This window comes from Homarus americanus, unplaced genomic scaffold (genome assembly GCF_018991925.1).
Source record: "Homarus americanus isolate GMGI-L3 unplaced genomic scaffold, GMGI_Hamer_2.0 scaffold51476, whole genome shotgun sequence".
NCBI classification, from domain to species: Eukaryota; Metazoa; Arthropoda; class Malacostraca; order Decapoda; family Nephropidae; genus Homarus; species Homarus americanus.
The window spans coordinates 2,636,646-2,658,781 of record NW_024736148.1 but is presented as its reverse complement, the minus strand read 5'-3'; the positions used below and the strand labels follow the sequence as shown (position 1 = coordinate 2,658,781).

At 46.5% G+C, this 22,136-nt stretch overlaps 1 protein-coding gene and 1 long non-coding RNA gene across 2 annotated transcripts in view; both read right to left on the bottom strand.

The window, feature by feature from the left end:
• The window catches only part of LOC121872044, an 82,213-nt gene extending 61,250 nt beyond the window's left edge, over positions 1 to 20,963 (bottom strand). Inside the window, exon 1 of the mRNA XM_042374709.1 lies at positions 20,882 to 20,963. The gene's annotated coding sequence lies outside the window, so the exon portion shown is untranslated. The remainder of the gene's footprint in view (positions 1 to 20,881) is intronic.
• A 46-nt stretch (positions 20,964 to 21,009) lies between these two features.
• The window catches only part of LOC121872043, an 85,944-nt gene continuing 84,817 nt past the window's right edge, over positions 21,010 to 22,136 (bottom strand). Inside the window, exon 5 of the long non-coding RNA XR_006090013.1 lies at positions 21,010 to 21,053. This is a non-coding gene — a long non-coding RNA (uncharacterized LOC121872043). The remainder of the gene's footprint in view (positions 21,054 to 22,136) is intronic.

Below are 22,136 nucleotides of genomic sequence, written 5' to 3'. Positions count from 1 at the left end.
TCTCTCCAAATCACCAACCCCAACCAGGAGTAAGTTAGTTGCTCGCCTCTGTTCCTAGTGTAACGACTAAGCCTAACAGAACAACTGAAGACAATTGCTGTGTAAGTATTGTGGAATTGTTGTGATTAATATAAAGTGAGAAGACTAAGGAATTGTACACTGATAGTGTGATAACTATATATTCGAAGTGTGGAGTCCAGCTGTGAAGCCATTGCCCTTTTACAGTGACCTGGTGGAAATCTACCTGCCTATTACTTTTATCCTCTTCACCACTGATCGGCTCGTTGGCCGCTTGGGCGATCGGTCACGTCTCTGTTACGTACTGTTGGCAAGTACTGGGCATGCACCGGCTCCTGAATGTACCTGAACCCGCTCCAGTGTTGGTCAAGTCTTGTCTTGAAAGAGCTCACACTCGGTGCCGTCACAACACTTTCTGGTAGATTGTTCAAAGAGTTCACAACTCTCACTCCGAAAACGTTTGCCCTCACAGTTTTCTGGACTTGTGGCTTCTTCTATCTTGAGCTGTGACCCCTTGTGGGGAGAACGTCCGCCATCTCCAAGTAAGGACACTCGACTGAGTAGTGCCCCTTGAGATGCTTATACACCTCAATTAGGTCACCCCTTGTCCTTCTGTAGTATAAGCTAGGCAAGTTCAGGCGCTCCAATCTCTCAGGGTAGCTGAGATGCCGAAGGACAGGCACCAGTCTGGTGGCCCTCCTTTGAGCATTTTCAACCAACTGACAGTCCCTAGCATATCTTGGGGACCAGACGGGGTGACAGTACTCCAGATGGGGAAGAACTTCACTCTTGAAGATCGTTACGAGGGACGGACCGTCTAGATATCTGAACGACTTTCTTATAAGACCCAATAATTTATTTGCCTGATTTACCTTCTTCTCGCAATGGCCCGAGAACTTCAGCTCATTGTCAACATACACACCTAGGTCCTTCTCACATTCAGTCTCAAATAGTGCAGTTTCTTCATCCCGTTGGGACATATGATAAGCCTCCTTACCGTTGGTACGCCCCAGGTGCATCCTCTTACGCTTCGTGACATTGAATTTCAGCAGCCATTTCTTCGACCATTCCTGGAGCCCACAGAGGTCCTTCTGCAGCTCTTCACAGTCCGCTTGGTTCTTGATTTCCCGAAATAACTTGGCATCATCGGCAAACATTTGTATGGAGGAGTGTACAACGTCAGACATGTCATTTATGAAACAATCAAACAACAGCGGGCCCAATACACTGCCCTGTGGTACCCCGCTTGTGACAGATACGGATGATGATTTCGTGCCATTAATCACCACACACTGCTTGCGGTCATGTAGAAAGTCTTCTATCCACGATAGGACATTTCCCCGAATTCCGTACCCTTCCAGTTTGATTTTCAGCCTTTCGTGGGGTACACTGTCGAAAGCCTTGGCAAAATCTGATACCAATTGTCGGGAAATTACCGGAAACTGGCGGGACAGCCAGTGGTAATTCGACAACTCTTGTGATTATATCACATTGTAAACTGGGCTTAAGCCTAAGAATATTTGTGTTAGCCCGGTGGGTGGCACTAATCATAGCGGCATATACACTAGCAGCGAGCCGGCGGGGCTTTTAAAGGGACCTTGACGCTAAAGCCCTACTAACAGGGCAAAGATTAGAAGCAAGTATCATCTATCTATATAAAACAAAGAAGTATGTCTGTTTGTTTGTTTGTGTGTGTGTTTTTGTTTGTGTGTCTGCACGAGAATCTCGGAAACTACTTTACCGATCTGTAGTGATGATGGATGGTGTTATATGTAGTGATGATGGATGTTGTTATATGTAGTGATGATGGGTGGTGTTATATGTAGTGATGATGGATGATGTTATATGTAGTGATGATGGATGATGTTATATGTAGTGATGATGGATATTGTTATATGTAGTTATGATGGGTGGTGTTATATGTAGTGATGATGGATGATGTTATATGTAATGATGATGGATGGTGTTATATGTAGTGATGATGGATGATGTTATATGTAGTGATGATGGATGGTGTTATATGTAGTGATGATGGATGGTGTTATATGTAGCGATGATGGATGATGTTATATGTAGCGATGATGGATATTGTTATATGTAGTTATGATGGATATTGTTATATGTAGTTATGATGGGTGGTGTTATATGTAGTGATGATGGATGATGTTATATGTAATGATGATGGGTGGTGTTATATGTAGTGATGATGGATGATGTTATATGTAGTGATGATGGATGGTGTTATATGTAGCGATGATGGATGATGTTATATGTAGTGATGATGGGTGGTGTTATATGTAGTGATAATTAGACAATAAAATAATGACAGTTTAATGCTAAAAAAATATACTTTGCTGTACCGTTGTAGTGAAAAACCTGGCGGAACTTACATACACCGTTAATGAACTATTGATGGAGGAAGAAGTTTTGGGGACTGAACAGTGAGACAATGTGGAGCCTCCCGGAGGGTGGCGTCCTACCGTGGCCTAGCGGATGAGCCGCCCGGAGGGCGGCGATTCTGCTAGTAGTAATAATAAAGATCAATAATATTATTATTATTAAGTCGGTGATTAGAAGTCTATCACATGGTAAACTGGTGGGCTTAAGGTTGAGAAGATCCGTACAGAGTCTGCATGCCCCCCGCCAACAGCAACAACCAAACAACCATGAAGGGTATGCAATCAAGGACTGAAGCGGCAACAGTAAGTCTGTTAACATGCAATTACTGCAGGGCGACGACGAATATGGATAGTGTGCGCCTGACCAAAACAGAGTTTAAGACGGTACAGAAGGCGGTAAAGCAGAAAGGCTGTTGCTGGTATTGCTCTGACTGTATAGTCAAGGTGGATGAGGCGATTGCAAGCCATAAGGGAACGAGGAGCCTAGGGACAAAAAGAGATGAAGCTGAATCCTTTCTGGTGACTAAACTAGAACAAGTTGGGAAAGAGATCACTGCTAAGACTGAGGACGTAGCTGATAGAATGGAAGGGGTAGTGAAGAGGAGTTATGCTCAGGCCTTAGCAGGGCCACGGGAGATGGCGGAAAGTAATGCGAGATCCGAAAAAGTTCTACAACAGCTAGGGACTCTGCAGAGGTGTGTCGAAGAAATGGCATCTAGGGGAGAGGAGGTACAACGGGAACGTTTCGAGCACAGGAACAACGTTGGAGTCCCTGAGAGCCAGTCGGAGGAAGTGGCGACTAGGAAAACACACGACATGTTGAAGTTTGAGAATATTCGTACTGAGGTTCTGAATATGTCATCCCACCCTCAAGATGTGAGGAGGCTGGGACAAAAGCAGGAGGACAAGCCTCGACCCCTCAGGATCACGCTAGTGAGTGAGGAGAAGAAATGGGAAGTTATTCGGCAGGCAAAAAACTTAGCAAGGAGCAAAGCATTTCGGAATGTATTCATTCACCCAGATCGAACGGTAATATAGAGGGAACAGCTCAGGAAGCTCCTGCAGGGCTTGAAGCAGAGGAGGAAGGAGTCGAGGAGGAACGGGGATGAGTGTACATGGGTTATATCCAGGGGGAGGGTAGTGGAAGGGAGAGCACCAGCGCTGAGCCGGGGGTCAGTGGTATTCCCTCCACCTGTTCTACCTCCCACACAGGAGGTGGCACCAGCTCTACCTCCCACCCTGGAAGAGGCGAGCGTCGTGTAAGCAATTATATTTCTAAACACCCTGCAAAATACAGTGTATTTAGCAAATGATGCAGCTGCTGAGAATTTACGGGGGTAGGAGTTACTACTAAGAGCAGAGACGTTACCGAGAACAAATTCCGGCTTGAATGTCATGTACACTAATACTGAAAAGTTCTTTGATAAAAGAGAGGAGTTTGAAACACTGCTGAAGGTGCACCAACCCGATATACTAGGAGTTGTAGAACTGTTGTACAAGAACAGGAGAATTAACCCAGAGGAATGTGAGTTCAGTATTGACGGATATGACTCATTTACGAACCTTTCTCAAGAAACTTACAGGAGGGGTGTGGTTATCTATGCTAGGCAAGACCTTAGAGCAAGCCAGGTAAGGGTACAGGGAGAAGATGTTTCTGAAGAAATCAAGTGGTGTAAAATTAAATTTAAGGGAGGAGACTTACTTATTGTCGGGTGTATCTACTGATCCCAAACTGTAGCTTACCAAACCAAAGGAACTTAAGAGCCTCAATAGACAATGCAACGAGGCTCAACCCCAGCCACCTCCTTATCATGGGGGACTTTAACTATGGCGACATCGATTGGAAAAACGAGTTCACGCCAAATGATTTAAATAACCCTGCTACTCTTTTTGTAAAAACTCCGAGGGATAATTTTCTGTTCCAACATGTTAGAGACCCGACGCATTACAGAGGGGAGCAAACACCCAAGCCACTGGACCTCATCATAACAAACGAGGAGGGTATGGTGGCCAAACTGGAACATCTAGCCACCATACCCTCCAGTCACCATGTAATGTTGTCCTTCAGATTTAACCGTTACTCATTTCAAGACAAAACCAGACCAAGGTGCAAATATTACAAGGGAAATTACGACGGAATGAGGGAGGAGATAAGGGATATCCACTGGCCTGACTCATTAAGGCATAAGAACACATACACAATACTAAATATCATACCTAGTAAAGTGAACCATTTGCTCGAGAAATATATACCCAAGACCAAACCCATTGCCTCTAGGAATACAAGGAGAACCCTACACTACACATGAACCATGCGGCGGTCGTCAAAGGCAAAAAGAAAACCCAGAAATTCAAGACGTGGGATAGGTCAAACGATGAGCAGGACAATGGGATGTATGCAAGAGCCAGGAATCAAGCAAAGGCAGAGTCTCGAAGAGCTGAAAAGGAGTTCCAGAGGCTAGTTGCAAGCGAGGTCAAGCCAAACTCAAAAGCGTTTTACCGCTATGCAAAGTCGAAATTAAGAACGCGAGTAGGAGTATCGGACCTGAGACTTGAAGATGGTAGTTACGCAGGTGCTGACCAGGACAAAGCTGAGGCATTGAACTGCTTCTTTTCCTCGGTGTTCACAAGAGAGGATGCAACTAACCTTCCTGCGTTTGAGGACAGACGGTTCGACACAGCACTGACCCACATTGTGTTCACAGAAGAGGTTATAAGAAATAAACTGTCCAGGCTAAAGGTTCATGAGAGTCCCGGCCCTGACATGGTGCATCCCAGAATGCTAAGGGAGTTGTGCAACGAGCTTGCTGAGTCCCTGAAGATCCTGTTCTGTAAATGCCTGGATGAGCAAAAGGTCCCCAGTGATTGGAAAATGGCTTATGTGAGTTCTATTTTCAAGAAGGGCGATCGTCATTCCACGAACAACTATAGACCGGTGAGTCTAACCAGCATTATTTTAAAGTACTTGAGAGCATTATAAGAGATGCTACGATGGAACATCTACTACGAAACAATCTTGTAAAGGATTGCCAACACGGTTTTATGCCGAGGCGCTCCTGCTTAACACAATTGCTCAAGGTACTGGATATTTGGACCCAAATTCTAGAAAAAAGGTGGTAATATTGACAATATTTACCTAGATTTTGTCAAGGCTTTCAACAGTGTACCCCACGAAAGGCTGAAAATTAAACTGGAAGGGTACGGAATTCGGGGAAATGTCCTTGCGTGGATCGGAGACTTTCTCCGTGACCACAAGCAGTATGTGGTGATTAATGGCACAAAATCATCATGTGTACCCGTCGCAAGCGGGTTACCACAGGGCAGTGTTTTGGGCCCGCTGTTGTTTGTTTGTTTCATAAATGACATGCCTGACGCTGTACACTCCTCCATACAAATGTTTGACGATGACGCCAAGTTATTTCGGGAAATTAAGAACCAAGCGGACTGTGAAGAGCTGCAGAAGGACCTCTGTGGTCTCCAGGAATGGTCGAATAAATGGCTGCTACGATTCAATGTCACGAAGTGTAAGAGGATGCACCTGGGGCGTACCAACGGTAATGGGGCGTATCATATGTCCCAACGGGACGAAGAAACTGCAAAAATTGAGACTGAATATGGAAAGGACCTAGGTGTGTATGTTGACAATGAAATGAAGCTTTCGAGCCATTGCGAGAAGAAGGTAAATCAGGCAACTAAATTATTAGATCTCATAAGAAGTTCGTTCAGATATCTAGACGGTCCGTCCCTCGTAACAGTCTTCAAGAGTGAAATGCTTCCCCGTCTGGAGTACTGTCACCCGGTCTGGTCCCCGGGATATGCTAGGGACTGGTGCCTTCACTGCGGCACCTCAGCTACCCTGAGAGATTAGAGCGCCTGAAATTGCCTAGCATATACTGCAGACGTGCAAGGGGAGATCTAATTGAGGTGTGCACGCATCTCAAAGGGCACTACTCAGTCGAGTGCCTTTACCTGGAGCTGGCGGACTCTCGCCCCACAAGGGGTCAGAGCTCAAGGTTGAAGAAGCCGCAGGTCCAGAAAACTGTCAGGGATAACTTTTTCGGAGTGAGAGTTGTTAACTCATGGAACAATCTACTAGAAAGTGTTGTGACGGCACCGAGTGTGAGCTCTCTCAATACCAGATTGGATAAGCACTGGAGCAGGTTCAGATACATTTAGGAGCCGGTATATGCCCAGTATTTTCCAACAGTGCGATAACAGAGACGTAACCGATCGCCCAAGCGGCTGACGAGCCGATCAGTGGTGAAGAGGATAAAAGTAAGTAAAAGTGAGATATCTACTGCTTCTGTACATACGACCCTCGCAGCTGGTAACCTGTGGTGGAAGCTGGGTAAACAGTGAAAGGAAGAGGGTCGTAACAATATATATATATATATATATATATATATATATATATATATATATATATATATATATATATATATATATATATATATATATTATACACACACACACACACATTAAGGAAAATACAGTAGTTCTACTTCCTCCATATTCATTTTAGTTAAACATATAATTTTACTTCACTCCCTTATAATGGACTCTCTTACTACCTCTCGTGTATACCTGCTAGTGGTCGAGGTGGACAGCAGTAAGCCTTGTAGTGGTCATGCCGGAATAAAGCTACAACACCATGGAGAAATTACTTCTAGTAAATCAATATATAATGTTTTAGGGGAACTCTCTCTCTCTCTCTCTAGTCTAGTCCCCCGCCTTCCGGATCAATGTTCATTCCCTTGTTCCATCATTAGCGTTACTCATCCAATACCATGATTAATTTTCTAACTTAATCAATATAAGTTATCATACACTGGAGAAAATAATTTGTACTTCATACTATAAAATTATCGATCCATTTCTCTTAATAAATTACTCCAAATTTATGCATCTTCCCTGCATTTATGAATGTACGCATGAATTTTATTTATGCATGTACGTGTGCGTATTATGTGTACCTATGTATCTATCGTTGTGGTCATTAGATATGTAAACATGTAACTAATAAAAAAAAATAACAAACTGATTTGAATGAAACTATACAATTGTAGAAAATCAACTCGGCATAGTCTACAAAAGTTTGATTACAGTTGGATCAAGATCAAGGTCACTACACAAAGTCAAAAGCAGTCGTCTCATCCTTGTTGGTTGGGTACCTCCAATAAAGCAGCTAATTCCCAGGGAAGCGTTTGCTTACCTAGCAGGAACACCCGGAAATTAATTGGTATTATCATCAAATTGTAATACCTGATTCATCTAAAGAATGAAACAGGTGAGAAAGGAATGGACACTTCTCAATAAAATCCTTATTTGAACAGAATATTGGTGACCGTACCTAAGTGTATATATATTTCTTTTAACTAGATTAATAAACCAAGAATGAGAGTGAGAGAGAGCTGTGGCAGTGAGTGTCTCGCCTCTCTAGAGGTAACAGAAGCAGGTCCCAGCGCTGTAGGTCAGTGACCCCCCCAGACACTCAACATATACTCATACAACCCCTAAAACACACGCATTGGCAATACCTCGACTACGCTCAGTCGCTCACCCATACTTCCCAGTCTTTAACCTAAATTCTTTGTTTCTCTCTTCACAATCAGGTGTTATATCATCTGTGATATTATATTTCTTACAATCACTATAATACTTCACGAATAACTGTACTGAATTGTGATAAATATTGATATTTCAATGTAACTTTCGCTGTGGACAAATGAACAGCGTAAAGCGCCAGGACGGTGTGCGTGATGGCATGAATTTTAACGCATAATTTGCATTCCTCAAACACTGATAAAAAAAAACATTTCTCATCTGATATCAGCCGCGAGTATCCAAGGTTTCTTGTTATGCTCTTATTTATTCAGTTATTCATTAATATGAATTGCGATGTGACGGCTTTGTATTTATACATTCGGAAGACTGTGACAACGTGTTAACCGTCGGGACGTAGTGTACATGAGATTAAACGTATAAAGCTCGGATTCCATATATGCGTTTGCAGTGCGTTTACAGTATGCGTTTGCGTTAAATTGACCTGAAAAACGGACACCCCTGTTTCCATTTGCATGCAGCTGTCTTTATGTTAACGGGAATTGGACAGGAAAGATGGCTCCAATAGTTCATCGAAGCTATGAGCCTTATATGAATAGGATGATTTGCTATTAAACATCCTGGGTTTGTATAAGATCATGCATAAACCAAAGGAAAACGGACAAGGAAACACAGTTGGTGGGTTCATAGATTGCTGCTGAATCTGGCCAAATATGGAGCCTACAGTACTCTGGTGATAAGAAATATAAATGTTTGGTTATCATCGGATTGACTTAATATCACACTGACTACTAAATACATTCTATGATGTATGGGAGAACCTTGTGAGGGGGAGGTCTGAAAATCTATAATATTACATCTGTCATTTGCTAGGGTAAGTGACCCATTATTCCTTGCAATAATCTCTTAATTTCACAGCTGCCTTTACGCTCATATTATCACATTTACTAAATTGTCTAATGCTACTCTAATGTGTGTGTGGAGAACCTGATAAGGGGGGGGGGGAGGAACACACCCCTCAATAGGCTATACTAAATGACCTATTAATCCTGGCAATAACTTAATTTGTTTCTCATATAAGGATACAGGCTTCTCAGTCTCCTAAACAGAAAACTTTTTTTTCCTCGAGGCATTTTGCTGGGTGAGGTGAGCCAACAGGGATAGTGACGTCACTGTGGGATATTCTCGTCCGTTTCAATGCGGTTGCTTTTTCAATCGCTACAGGAGCCGATTGAAATGTACCGCTAACGCTAACACAACCGTGTCAATGGAAACAACCGTGTACATTTCAATATGATCTATTTTTGGCGTTACCGCTACGGCGTGCATGGAATACTAGCTTATCCCTCAGAGGGCAGTAAAAATTAGAGGTAAATAGAGAACAATTAAGGAGTGTGTTGTGATGGACGAGGCAGCTTGAGGTTTGGTGGTGTTGTTGTGTTAGACTGCCAGAGTTCAGTCACCCTCTGACCTTACTAACACCAGTTCATCATCTCTAACATCTCCTGGTGACCAATATGTGTCCCTAGTGTCAGTTTAGGTATTTATTATCATTATATTTCTCTAATTATCCATCATTTCATTTCGGTAATTATCCATGTCATGTCTAGATAAATAGGCAGAAAAATATAATGATAGAGACGAATAGATGAATTGACAGGTACAGGAAACAATAGAGAAATAGATAAATAGACAGACAGACTGATTAAAAGGTAAATAAAAGAGACAGACTGACAGATAAGGAATACTTGCATACACACACACACACACACACACACACACACACACACACACACACACACACACACACACACACACCTTGTGGCTGTCTCAATATAGTAAGGAGGATGAAGTATTTGATAAAGGCATAAGTATGTGGTCAAGTGGGTCACTGGGGTGGTAATGTCATGTCAATAACTCGGTCTAAATACTTTGAACATTCGCATGATGACTCTTAACTCATAACTGAAGATGTATGAATGCCTCTAACTGATTGACATTTCGAAACAAAAAGCCAGATTACACTGACTCTTATCTTAACTAGATCCGTTCACTCGGCACAAGTTAAGAAATCAAATTAACTTCCAGAACTTTTGTGAATTCGGACCCTGAACACTAGGACCTAAACATCTGATAATCCATCTTTGTGTCGCAAGTTGTGTGAAGAAGGGGGCCGTAAGTGTTCTCATTACTACAGTTAGAAGAGAATTGACTGCAAGAACCATTCAGAATCCATCTCTGTCACAAATTAAATGAAATACTTATATGAATTCTCAGGATCCCAGTTGAAACAGATAAATTATCGTACGAACCTTTCAGAATCCGGGCACGTGTCTCAGCTGATTGTGCGTCACTCTAAGATAAACAAAAATCAGTTGACTTGTGTTTTATAAACAAAGCCGAGTGTGGGAGGGTCGTAGTTAGCTAGAGGCTCAGCTCCTGACAAATACCAATGCTCACGTGTGTTGGGTATCATGAATCAGGTCAAATCTATATTTTCTTGTAAGCTGACTTGACTTAATAATGAGAGTGAGTGAGTGAGCGATGAATAGAATAATGTGTATGTGTAAAGTAGATATAACTGACAAGGAAGTGCCCAGTGGTACAGACGAAGTTTACGGACGAAATTAGCTTCACATCCATGTGTGAAAAAGGGGGCTCGCGTCAACACGACCACGAGACAATGGATCCCTGGACGACAGAGCCATAGTGTTATTATAAGCCAGATATCAAGAGGCGCTCGGTACACTGGCCCTCCAGGGGCAGATCCAGGAGTAACAAAAGGGGGGTCCAAGAAGTTGTGGGTGAGCAACATGACGAGCACAGCGAGCCCACCTAGCTGGAAGATTGGGGGGAGGGGGGGGGGGCTGCAAGCCCTCCCAGAAAATGTTTGAAATCTGAACACTATCAGAGGCATTTTGAGGCCATATGCACTTGATATGTCAATAGTAATTATTTTTACAAATACAAAAACTCTTGAGTACAATACTGCATTAAAGAAAAGGTATTGGAATTTTCTGATGCAAATGAGGGGTCCGGACCCCCAGTAAACCCCCCCGAGATCCGCCCCTGCCCTCTCAGCTCCTTCTAATCATCAGCATATCTCCAGACACCAGTGAGGGGACAAAGCTGTGGTACAGTCCTCGCCACCAACCATCTTTGGACAGACCCTCATCCACGTGCAGCTGTTCGACACCACAGCTGCATCACTGCTAAAAGGCCAGACAGTTATCTGTAGTTACTGTAGCTTGTTATTCAGCCCATGGGTCCTCCTCTTTCTGTACTGAAAGATTTTGTGAACTGACCAACCTCCATCAATGATACCATACGTTCTCTTTGAAACCTCTGTTCATTGTGTAGTTCCATCCTTTGACTGTTATCATGTGTTAATAAGCAGTTCAGCATTATAACACACACACACACACACACGAGAGAGAGAGAGGCCTACTTCGTGTCAGCTGATCCAACACATCACGAAAATTTTTCACCAGAGAAAATTAATCTTTGTGACTCGTGTGTGTGTGTGTGTGTGTGTGTGTGTGTGTGTGTGTGTGTGTGTGTGTGTGTGTGTGTGTGTGTGTGTGTGTGTGTGTGTGTGTGTGTGTGTGTGTGTGTGAGCGCGTGAGTACATATGTGAGAGAGAGAGAGAGAGAGACACACGACTGGTTGAGACAGCGAGCAAACTGAGACTGACTGAGTGAGTGTACGAATCAACAAATGAGTCACAGAGTACATAAATGAATCAGGGACGACAAGTGAGAGCGTTCACCTGAGCTGGGAGAGAGGGGGAGGGGGATGAGAGAGTGAGACCTCCATCTGCCGTGACCAGCACCACCACCACCTAACGAAAATAATAATAACAATCATTCTTTCTCATCTCTCTCTATTTCCTCTCATCGTCCACTGATAAAACAGAACCCATTACTTCCATTCCTCCCTCATTCTTACATGGGGTGGATCACGGGACACAGGGGGGAAGGGGGGTATGGAAGGAGTGTGGGGAACCTTGTAAAATGTTTGATCAAGTTGACTATGTTTTGTGCAAATCCAAAGGCCCTTTATTCGAGCTACTTTGGGGGACAGACAGACAGAGAGAAAGGCCCGAAAGCGCTACCTTAACCCACAGTTGAGGGTATGGTAATAAAAAATAACAATAATAATAGGAATAAAAATAAAAACAAAATTAACAATAACAATAATAACAACAATAAAACAATGATAAGAAAATTAAAAATAACAGTAATAATAACGATAATAACAACAATAATACTGTAACCATAAAAAATAACAACAATAATGCAACAAAAACAACACCCACAACAGAGGCATCCATCAGGGACACTAATCCTCACCAAAGAACTCGCCATCATCCCATTACCAGCCAGACACGACACTACAGTATAGGCCTACCAACACTGACTCCTGTACTGTAGGCCTACTAACACTGACTCCTGTATTGTAGGCCTACCAACACTGACTCCTGTACTGTAGGCCTACCAACACTGACTCCTGTACTGTAGGCCTACCAACACTGACTCCTGTACTGTAGGCCTACCAACACTGACTCCTGTACTGTAGGCCTACCAACACTGACTCCTGTACTGACTGACTCCTGTACTGTAGGCCTACCAACACTGACTCCTGTACTGTAGGCCTACCAACACTGACTCCTGTACTGTAGGCCTACCAACACTGACTCCTGTACTGTAGGCCTACCAACACTGACTCCTGTACTGTAGGCCTACCAACACTGACTCCTGTACTGCAGGCCTACCAACACTGACTCCTGTACTGTAGGCCTACCAACACTGACTCCTGTACTGTAGGCCTACCAACACTGACTCCTGTACTGTAGGCCTACCAACACTGACTCCTGTACTGTAGGCCTACCAACACTGACTCCTGTACTGTAGGCCTACCAACACTGACTCCTGTACTGTAGGCCTACCAACACTGACTCCTGTACTGTAGGCCTACCAACACTGACTCCTGTACTGCAGGCCTACCAACACTGACTCCTGTACTGTAGGCCTACCAACACTGACTCCTGTACTGTAGGCCTACCAACACTGACTCCTGTACTGTAGGCCTACCAACACTGACTCCTGTACTGTAGGCCTACCAACACTGACTCCTGTACTGCAGGCTTACCGACACTGACCCCTGTACTGTAGGGGACGGGGGAGGGGGGGGGTACCGGAGAACCAACACCCAGAAGGACATCACACAACATCAGGAAGGTCAGTCAGGAGGCCACAGCTGATACTCGCTATGGTATCAGGGAGGAAGGAAGGCTGTTTTAACTGACGGTGTGTATAGTGAGGTCAGGACACGACAGAATCATAGCCACCTGTCTAATACTGTGTACATATCAACTGTCCATTATCTGTCAACTACACTCCATCTATTTGCTTACTGTCTATCTATTTACTGTCTCCTACACTCCATCTGTCTATCTCTTAAAGGAGGAGGAGGAGGGGAGGGGAGGAGGGGAGGAGGGGGGGGAGGGGGAGGAGGGGGGGAGGAGGAGGAGGAGGAGGAGGTGTGAACGAAACTGTGCACCAGTCAAGAGGTGGTGTGGTTGTGGTGGTGTGGTGGTGGTGGTGTGTGGTGGTGGTGTGGGGGTGGTGTGGTGGTGGTGTGTGGTGGTGGTGGTGGTGGGCATGGTGGTGTGGTATGGTGTAGTATGGTGGTGTGGGTGGGTGGTGGTGGTGGTGGTGGTGGTGGTATGTGGGTGGTGTGGTGTATGGTGGTGTGGTGGTAGTATGGTGGTGTGGTGGTGGTGTGGTGTGGTGGTGTGGTATGGTGGTGGTGTGGTATGGTGGTGTGTGTGTGGTATGGTGGTGTGGAGATGGTGTGGTATGGTGGTGTGTGGGTGTGTGGTATGGTGGTGTGGTGTGGTGTGTGGTGGTGTGTGGTGGGTGTGGTGTGGTGTGGTATGGTGGTGTGGTGTAGTATGGTGGTGGGTGGTGGTGAGGTGTGGTGGTATGGTGGTGTGGTGTGGTGGTGGTGTGTGGTATAGTGGTGTGTATGTGTAGTATGGTGGTGTGTGGTGTGTGGTGGTGGTGGTGTGGGTGGTGTGGGGGTGGTGGTGGTGTGGATGGTGTGGTGTGGTGTGGAGTGGTGGTGTGTGTATGGTGGTGTGGTGTGGTGGTGTGGTATGGTGGTGTGGTGGTATGGTGGTATGGTGGTGTGGGTGGTGGTGGGTGGTGTGGTGTGGTGGTGTGGTGTGGTGGTGTGTGTGGTATGGTGTGGTGGTGGTGGTGTGGTATGGTGGTGTGGGGTAGGTGGTGGTGTGGTGTGGTGTGGTATGGTGGTGTGTGTGGTGTGGTATGGTGATGTGGGTGGTATGGTGGTGTGGTGTTGTATGGTGGGGTGGTGTAGTATGGTGGTGTGGTGGTGTGAGGTGTGGTGTGGTATGGTGGTGTGTGTGTGGTGTGGTGTGTATGGTGTGGTGTGGTGGTGTGGGATGGTGGTCTGGTGTAGTGGTGTGGTGTGGGTATGGTGTGGTGTGGTGTGGTGGTGGTGTAGTGGTGGTGGTGTGGTGTGGGTGGTGTGGTGTGGTGGTGTGGTGTGGTGGTGTGTTGTGGTATGGTATGGTTTGGTGTTGGTATGGTGGGTGGTGTGGTGGTGGTGGTGTGGTATGGTGGTGTGGTGTGTGGTATGTGGTGTGGTGGTGGTGGTGACTGGTGTGGTATGGTGGTGTGATGGTGGTATGGCATGGTGGTGAGTGGTGTGATAATGAGTGGTATGTAGTAATGATTGGTGTGTGGTAGTGTGGTGAGTGGTGTGGTAGTTGTGGTGTGTGTGGTGGTGTGTGTGTGGGGTGTGGTGGTGTGGTGGTATGGTATGGCATGGTGATGAGTGGTGTGATAATGAGTGTATGTAGTAATGATGGTGTGTGGTAGTGTGGTGGTGGTGTGGTAGTTGTGGTGGTGTGGTATGGTGGTGTGTGGTGTGGTATGGTGGTGTGGTGGTATGGTATGGCATGGTGGTGAGTGGTGTGATAATGAGTGGTATGTAATAATGATTGGTGTGTGGTAGTGTGGTGAGTGGTGTGGTAGTTGTGGGGCGAGTCTCAGTAGCTACCTGGTGTAGTGTACTGTACACTTATAGAGGTAATGTACTACTCACCAAATACTGACCTATCACACTAATCATTACCACACCAATACTACACCCCCCACCCACACACACACACCTCGTCTTTCATTAATCATTTATAAATTCCTGCGTACCTGCCCTAACCTAACCTAACCTCACCCCTTCACTACGGTACGCCACTTTTAATATTTTATTTACCTAACGCCAGAAAGAGACCCCACCTCCCCCACCTCCGTACCCAGTGGTTAGCCCCCATCCACACCTGTTTCTACACCCCTACCACTCCATCTATCCACGCCCCCTCACCTGTCTCTCACGCCCGCCATTATTTCTCAGCCCTCCCTACTGCCAACACACACACACACACACCACCTGCTGGGAAAAATGTACTGTGTGTGTGTGTGTGTGTGTGTGTGTGTGTGTGTGTGTGTGTGTGTGTGTGTTGTGTGTGTGTGGGTGCATGCTATTTGAGTGTGTGTGTGTGTGTGTGTGTGTGTGTGTGTGTGTGTGTGTGTGTGTGTGTGTGTGTGTGTGTGTGTGTGTGTGTGTGTGTGTGTGTGTGTGTGTGTGTGTGTGTGTGTGTGTGTGTGTGTGTGTGTGTGTGTGTGTGTGTGTGTGTGTGTGTGTGTGTGTGTGTGTGTGTGTGTGTGTGTGTGTGTGTGTGTGTGTGTGTGTGTGTGTGTGTGTGTGTGTGTGTGTGTGTGTGTGTGTGTGTGTGTGTGAGTGTGTGTGGTGGGCTACAACACCGTCAGTCAGCACCTGATAATGGTAAACAAGGCAGGTTGCTACGCCTGACTTAACTTCTCATCCATCACCACCATCACCACCACCACCATCACCACCACCACCATCACCACCACCGCCGTCACCACCGCCGTCACCACCTGCCGCACCATCATCACCACCACCGCCGTCACCACCACCGCCGTCATCACCACCTCCGCCGTCAGCACCATCATCACCACCACCACCATCACCACCACCGCCGTCACCACCACCGTCATCACCACCTCCGCCGTCAGCACCATCATCACCACCACCGCCGTCATCACCACCGCCGTCACCACCACTGACGTCACCACCACCATCATCACCACCACCGCCGTCATCACCATCATCACCACCATCGCCGTCACCATCATCACCACCACCGCCGTCATCACCACCGCCGTCACCACCACCGCTGTCACCACCACCGCCGTCACCACCACCATCGTCATCACCACCGCCGTCACCACCACCGCCGTCACCACCACCGCCGTCACCACCGCCGTCACCACCACCGCCGTCACCACCGCCGTCACCACCACCGCCGTCACCACCACCGCCGTCACCACCACCGCCGTCACCACCACCGCCGTCACCACCACGCCGTCACCACCACCACCGCCATCATCATCACCACCAACGCCGTCATCACCACCACCGCCGTCATCACCATCATCACCACCACCGCCGTCACCACCACCACCGTCACCACCACCGCCGTCACCACCACCGCCGTCACCACCACCATCATCACCAACCGCCGTCACCACCACCGCCGTCACCACCACCGCCGTCACCACCACCATCATCATCATCACCACCACCGCCGTCACCACCACCCGCCGTCACCACCGCCGCCCACCACTACCGTCGTCATCACCACCGCCGTCACCACCATCATCACCACCACCGCCGTCACCACCACCGCCGTCACCACACCGCGTCACCACCGCCGTCACCACCACCGCCGTCACCACCACCGCCGTCACCACTCGCTGTCACTACCACCGCCATCACACCACCGCCGTCACCACCACCGTCAACCACCACCGCTGTCAACACCACCACCACCACCGCCACCACCATCATCGTCACCACCCATCATCACCACTACTGCCGTCACCACCAACACAGCCGTCACCACCAGCCGTCACCACCACCGTCGTACCACCACCACCCTAAATAACTAAACTCACCTAACTTCACTAATTTGCTTCACCGTGAACCAACTACCCCTTACATAACAAATCGCTAATCGGCCAAGAACTACCCAACACACCTCTATACAAACTACTTTCACCGAGAGAGGGAGAGAGAGAGTCGAAATAAGGGAAGGGAGAAAAAGGGAAGTGAGAAGGGTAGAACAGAGGGAGAGAAAGAGGGAGAGAGAGGAAGGTGGAGAGAAAGAAGGAGAGAGAGGAGGAAGGAAGGAAAGAAGAAGAGGTGGAAAGAGGGGGAACAACATGGGAGGGAAGGATGAGTGAGACGGTCATCAATGAAATGACCACAATGGTTCGGGCAGCGTTCTATTTATATTGTGTGTACACACACACACACACACGTACACACACGCACACACACACACACGTACACACACACACACACACACACACACACACACACGTACACACGTACACACACACACAACACACACACTACACAACACACACACACACACACGTACACATCACACACACACACACACACACACACACACACACCAAATATAAGAACACTCAATATTACTCCACCCTGACCTTAATACACAAGTGCTCTTTTGTCCTGAGACATTTTTGCCCAATTATTATTATTATTATTATAATTTTCTTGCAATGCTGCCAACAATTTCACGCAGCAGCTGTCCGTGTTATAGTGATTTATCGACTATTATTGACGGCTAACTGAACCAAATAATGTGATAGGTGTTTCTTGAGTAAACATCTAATCTAAGTAAATCTTTCTTCATTTACTTCGTCAATAATACCAAGTTTACCATTGTTGTGATAATACCAGCGATATCGTTATACAGTACATAGGTAGAGTGTTAAAAGACCTCTTGTGTGGTGGTGGTGGTGACGCTTTGGTAGTGGTGGTGGTGACGCTTGTGGTAGTGGTGGTGGAGGTGGTGGTGGTGGTGGTGGTGGTGGCGGTGGTGGTGGTGTGGTGGTGGTGGTGGTGGTGGTGGTGGTGGTGGTGGCGGTGGTGGTGGTGGTGGTGGTGGTGGTGGCGGTGGTGGTGGTGGTGGCGGTGGTGGTGGTGACGCTTGTGGTGTGGTGGTGGTGGTGGTGGTGGTGGTGGTGGTGGCGGCGGTGGTGGTGGTGGTGGTGGTGGTGGTGGTGGGTGGCGGTGGCGGTGGCGGTGGTGGTGGTGGTGGTGGTGGTGGCGGTGGTGGTGGACGCTTGTGGTAGTGGTGGTGGTGGTGGTGGTGGTGGTGGTGGTGGTGGTGGTGGTGGTGGCGGCGGTGGTGGTGGTGGCGGCGGCGGTGGTGGTGGTGACGCTTGTGGTAGTGGTGGTGGTGGTGGTGGTGGTGGTGGTGGTGGTGGTGGTGGTGGTGACGCTTGTGATAGTGGTGGCGGTGGTGGTGGTGGTGGTGGTGGTGGTGTGGCGGTGGTGGTGGCCTGTGGTAGTGGTGGTGGTGGTGGTGGTGGTGGTGGCGGTGGTGGTGGTGGTGGTGGTGGTGGTGGTGGTGGTGGTGTGTGGTGGTGGTGGTGGTGGTGGTGGTGGGTGGCGGTGGTGGTGGTGGCGGTGGTGGTTGTGGTGGTGGTGGTGGTGGTGGTGGTGGTGGTGGTGGTGGTGGTGGTGGTAGTGGTGGTGGTGGTACCCGTCCCTGACATGGTTAAGGTTGCCCATGACCACAGAGCGGCCAAGGTTGTTAGTGTGGTGGTGTGTGAGGTAGTTATGAGTCTGGCCACCTACCACCTACCCACACACCCGCACTAACACACCCACCTACCACCTAACCACACACCCACCTACCACAATCCCACCCACATTAAATATTAAACCCCAAATAAATCTAATTATTTATACAGACGGTATTTAAGCAGAGAAAACGAGCTGTTTTATTCATTTAGATTTTATGCATTTAATTATATATTAATTCATTAATTTATTGACAAACTTATTATAGTTATTTTACAATTTAATCTATGTAAAATTTTTGATATTTTAGTCTATGTTCCAATAATATTTTCCAATGTTAAAGATTACTGTATATTGACTGGTGATATTGACAGTTAAACGCGGGTTGTCGTGACCGCAGAGTTGACTGGGTACAATACACGGGACTGGTATTGTACTGTGCTGTACGATCCCTCAACAATAACCTACAGTCTAACACCAACCCAGTCTTTGAGGAGTAAATTCTTACAGGATCGTGAGTTAGTAATCTGTTACTAACTAAAAAATACTCCTGTGAAAATAAGAATGGACAATGTTTTTCACTCTGCTCAGCTTGGGCCAGTACCTGATGACAGTCTAGTGATACGGCACTGAGTAGACCAAGAAACCGTGCTTCTCATGGTTGAATCTACCGACAAACACTGTATTACATAAATCATCTGAGTAAATACCACCCCAGCGAACAAAACACAAAGAACACTTCTTGCAGTACCATTTAGCAACAAACAACCCCAGCGATCAAAATCAGAAGGTAACGACTAAGAACAAGAGACTCCAGTTAACATAATACAAGGAAATAACTCCCACAAACGAGACTATCGGATAAAAATACTGTAGGTAGACCACTTGACACACCGGGTCACCTGGGAGCGGAAGTGCCTGTATCAATACAACTGTGAGTCAGGCCGTGGGTATGCAGATTCACCCCTGTACTGTATGTGAACAGCTGTCTGACTTGATCCACTGACCTACTTAAGCTATCGAGAATGTAGAGTAAAATGGTGTCATCATGGTTACTGAGCTGTGTGTGTGTGTGTGTGTGTGTTAGTGACATATCAGAGTGAGGAACTTGGAGGTATGGGGGATGCAGTAGTGCCTGGTGACTAATCTGCAGCACCAAATACCATACGTATATTTGATGCTATCGTCCACCTCTTAAAACACGCACACACAAAATACGTGATCATGACAGATACCAAATTCTTCCCTTCTGCGTAGGTAGGCAGCTATCAAACAGGGAGGTACTACCGCCTGGGAAGATATTGGAAGCATAATGTGTTGTCTAATGGTAGACCCTGCTGCCATATGGCATCACGAAAATTGTGACCAAGTCCCAGGTTGCTGATCTGACTTTCTGCCTCATTATTATTATTATTATTATTATTATTATTATTATTATTATTATTATTATTATTATTATTATTATTAATATTATTATTACAATTAATATCAATGTTGTTATTATTATTATTGTTATTATTATTTTATTTTTATTTATTTTATTATAAATTTTATTTACTATGAACTAATTACTATTACAACTGTTATTATTATTATTATTACATTTTCGCCACCCAGGCCCCGATGTGGGTCAATGACCTGTGCCTGGTGGACTAATCCCTGTGTATTAAAAAAAAATAAAAATAAAAAAATAAAAAATAAACACAACATTCCACACTTCGCTAGGGTGGTAGAGGACAGAGGATATGGTGCTGATGGTGAAATGTGTGGTAGAGGGTGTGGTGACTGGTTATTGATGACAGGAAGGTATTGGTGGTGAGTGACTGATGGTGAAGTTACTGTAAAATTGTTACTACAGAGAGTGACGTTGTAGGGATAGTGGTGAAGTTAGGCCACGGCTGCACTGTGAGCGGGCAGGCGAGAACGGGCAGGAGCGGGGTGGCATGCGTTGGTGCCAGCCTGCGCCCGCTGGCAGTGTGGCCACGTCTATGGGTTACAATGTACGAAGTCTTCCGCGCCCGCCCGCTCTCGCCCGCCCGCTCGCCCGCCCGCTCTGGCCTGCCCGCTCTCAGTGCACCACGACCTTAGGTTGGTTAGGTTAGGTTAAGTTGACCAGGTTGGAGCTATTAAGCGGCTGGAATCCACATGGCTAGTCTATGTTGACTCACCTTGATCCTGGAGTGAAGGAAGACCACATCACTACTGAGCTGCTGGATGTGATTCCTTCCGACAGAAGGCGGTACAGCTGCCCCTCGCTGGCCTGTAAGAATGCCTTTGACTTGATCACCTGATACAACACCGTCGACACTGCCGACCCCACCCGCGACACATCTATCAAGTCTGATCACATTAGGGAAGAGTTGAAGTGAGATCAGGGTAGGGAAGAGAAGGTGTCATTCTTGAGATCAGGGTAGGGAAGGGAAGGTGTCATACTTGAGATCAGGGTAGGGAAGGAATCATTCTTGAGATCAGGTAGAAAATCATTTGAGATCAGGTAGGGAAGGTATCATTCTTGAGATCAGGTAGGGAAGGTATCATTCTTGAGATGAGGGAAGGGAAGGTGTCATTCCTTGAGATCAGGTAGGAAGGAATCATTCTTGAGATCAGGTAGGGAAGGTATCATTCTTGAGATCAGGTAGGGAAGGTATCATTCTTGAGATCGGTAGGGAAGGTAATTCTTGAGACTGAGGTAGGAAGGAATCATTCTTGAGATCAGGTAGGGAAGGTATCATCTTGAGATCAGGGTAGAAAGGTATCATTCTTGAGATCAGGTAGAAGTCACACTTGAGATCAGGTAGGAAGGAATCATTCTTGAGATCAGGTAGGGAAGGAATCATTCTTGAGATCAGGTAGGAAGGTATCATTCTGAGATCAGGGTGGTATCATTCTTGAGATCAGGTAGGAAAGGTATCATTCTTGAGATCAGGTAGGGAAGGCATCATTCTTGAGATCAGGGTAAGGTCATACTTGAGATCAGGGTAGGGAAGGAATCATTCTGAGATCAGGGTAGGGAAGGAATCATTCTGAGATCAGGGTAGGAAGGTATCATTCTTGAGATCAGGGTAGGAAAGGTATCATTCTTGAGATCAGGTAGGAAGGTGTCATACTTGAGATCAGGGTAGGGAAGGAATCATTCTTGAGATCAGGGTAGGGAAGGTATCATTCTTGAGATCAGGTAGGAAGGTATCATTCTTGAGATCAGGGTAGGGAAGGTATCATTCTTGAGATCAGGGTAGGGAAGGAATCATTCTTGAGATCAGGGTAGGGAAGGTATCATTCTTGAGATCAGGGTAGGAAAGGTATCATTCTTGAGATCAGGTAGAAGAGTATATTGAGATCAGGTGGAAGAATCACTTGGATCAGGTAGGGAAGGAATCATTCTTGAGATCAGGTAGGGAAGGTATCATTCTTGAGATCAGGTAG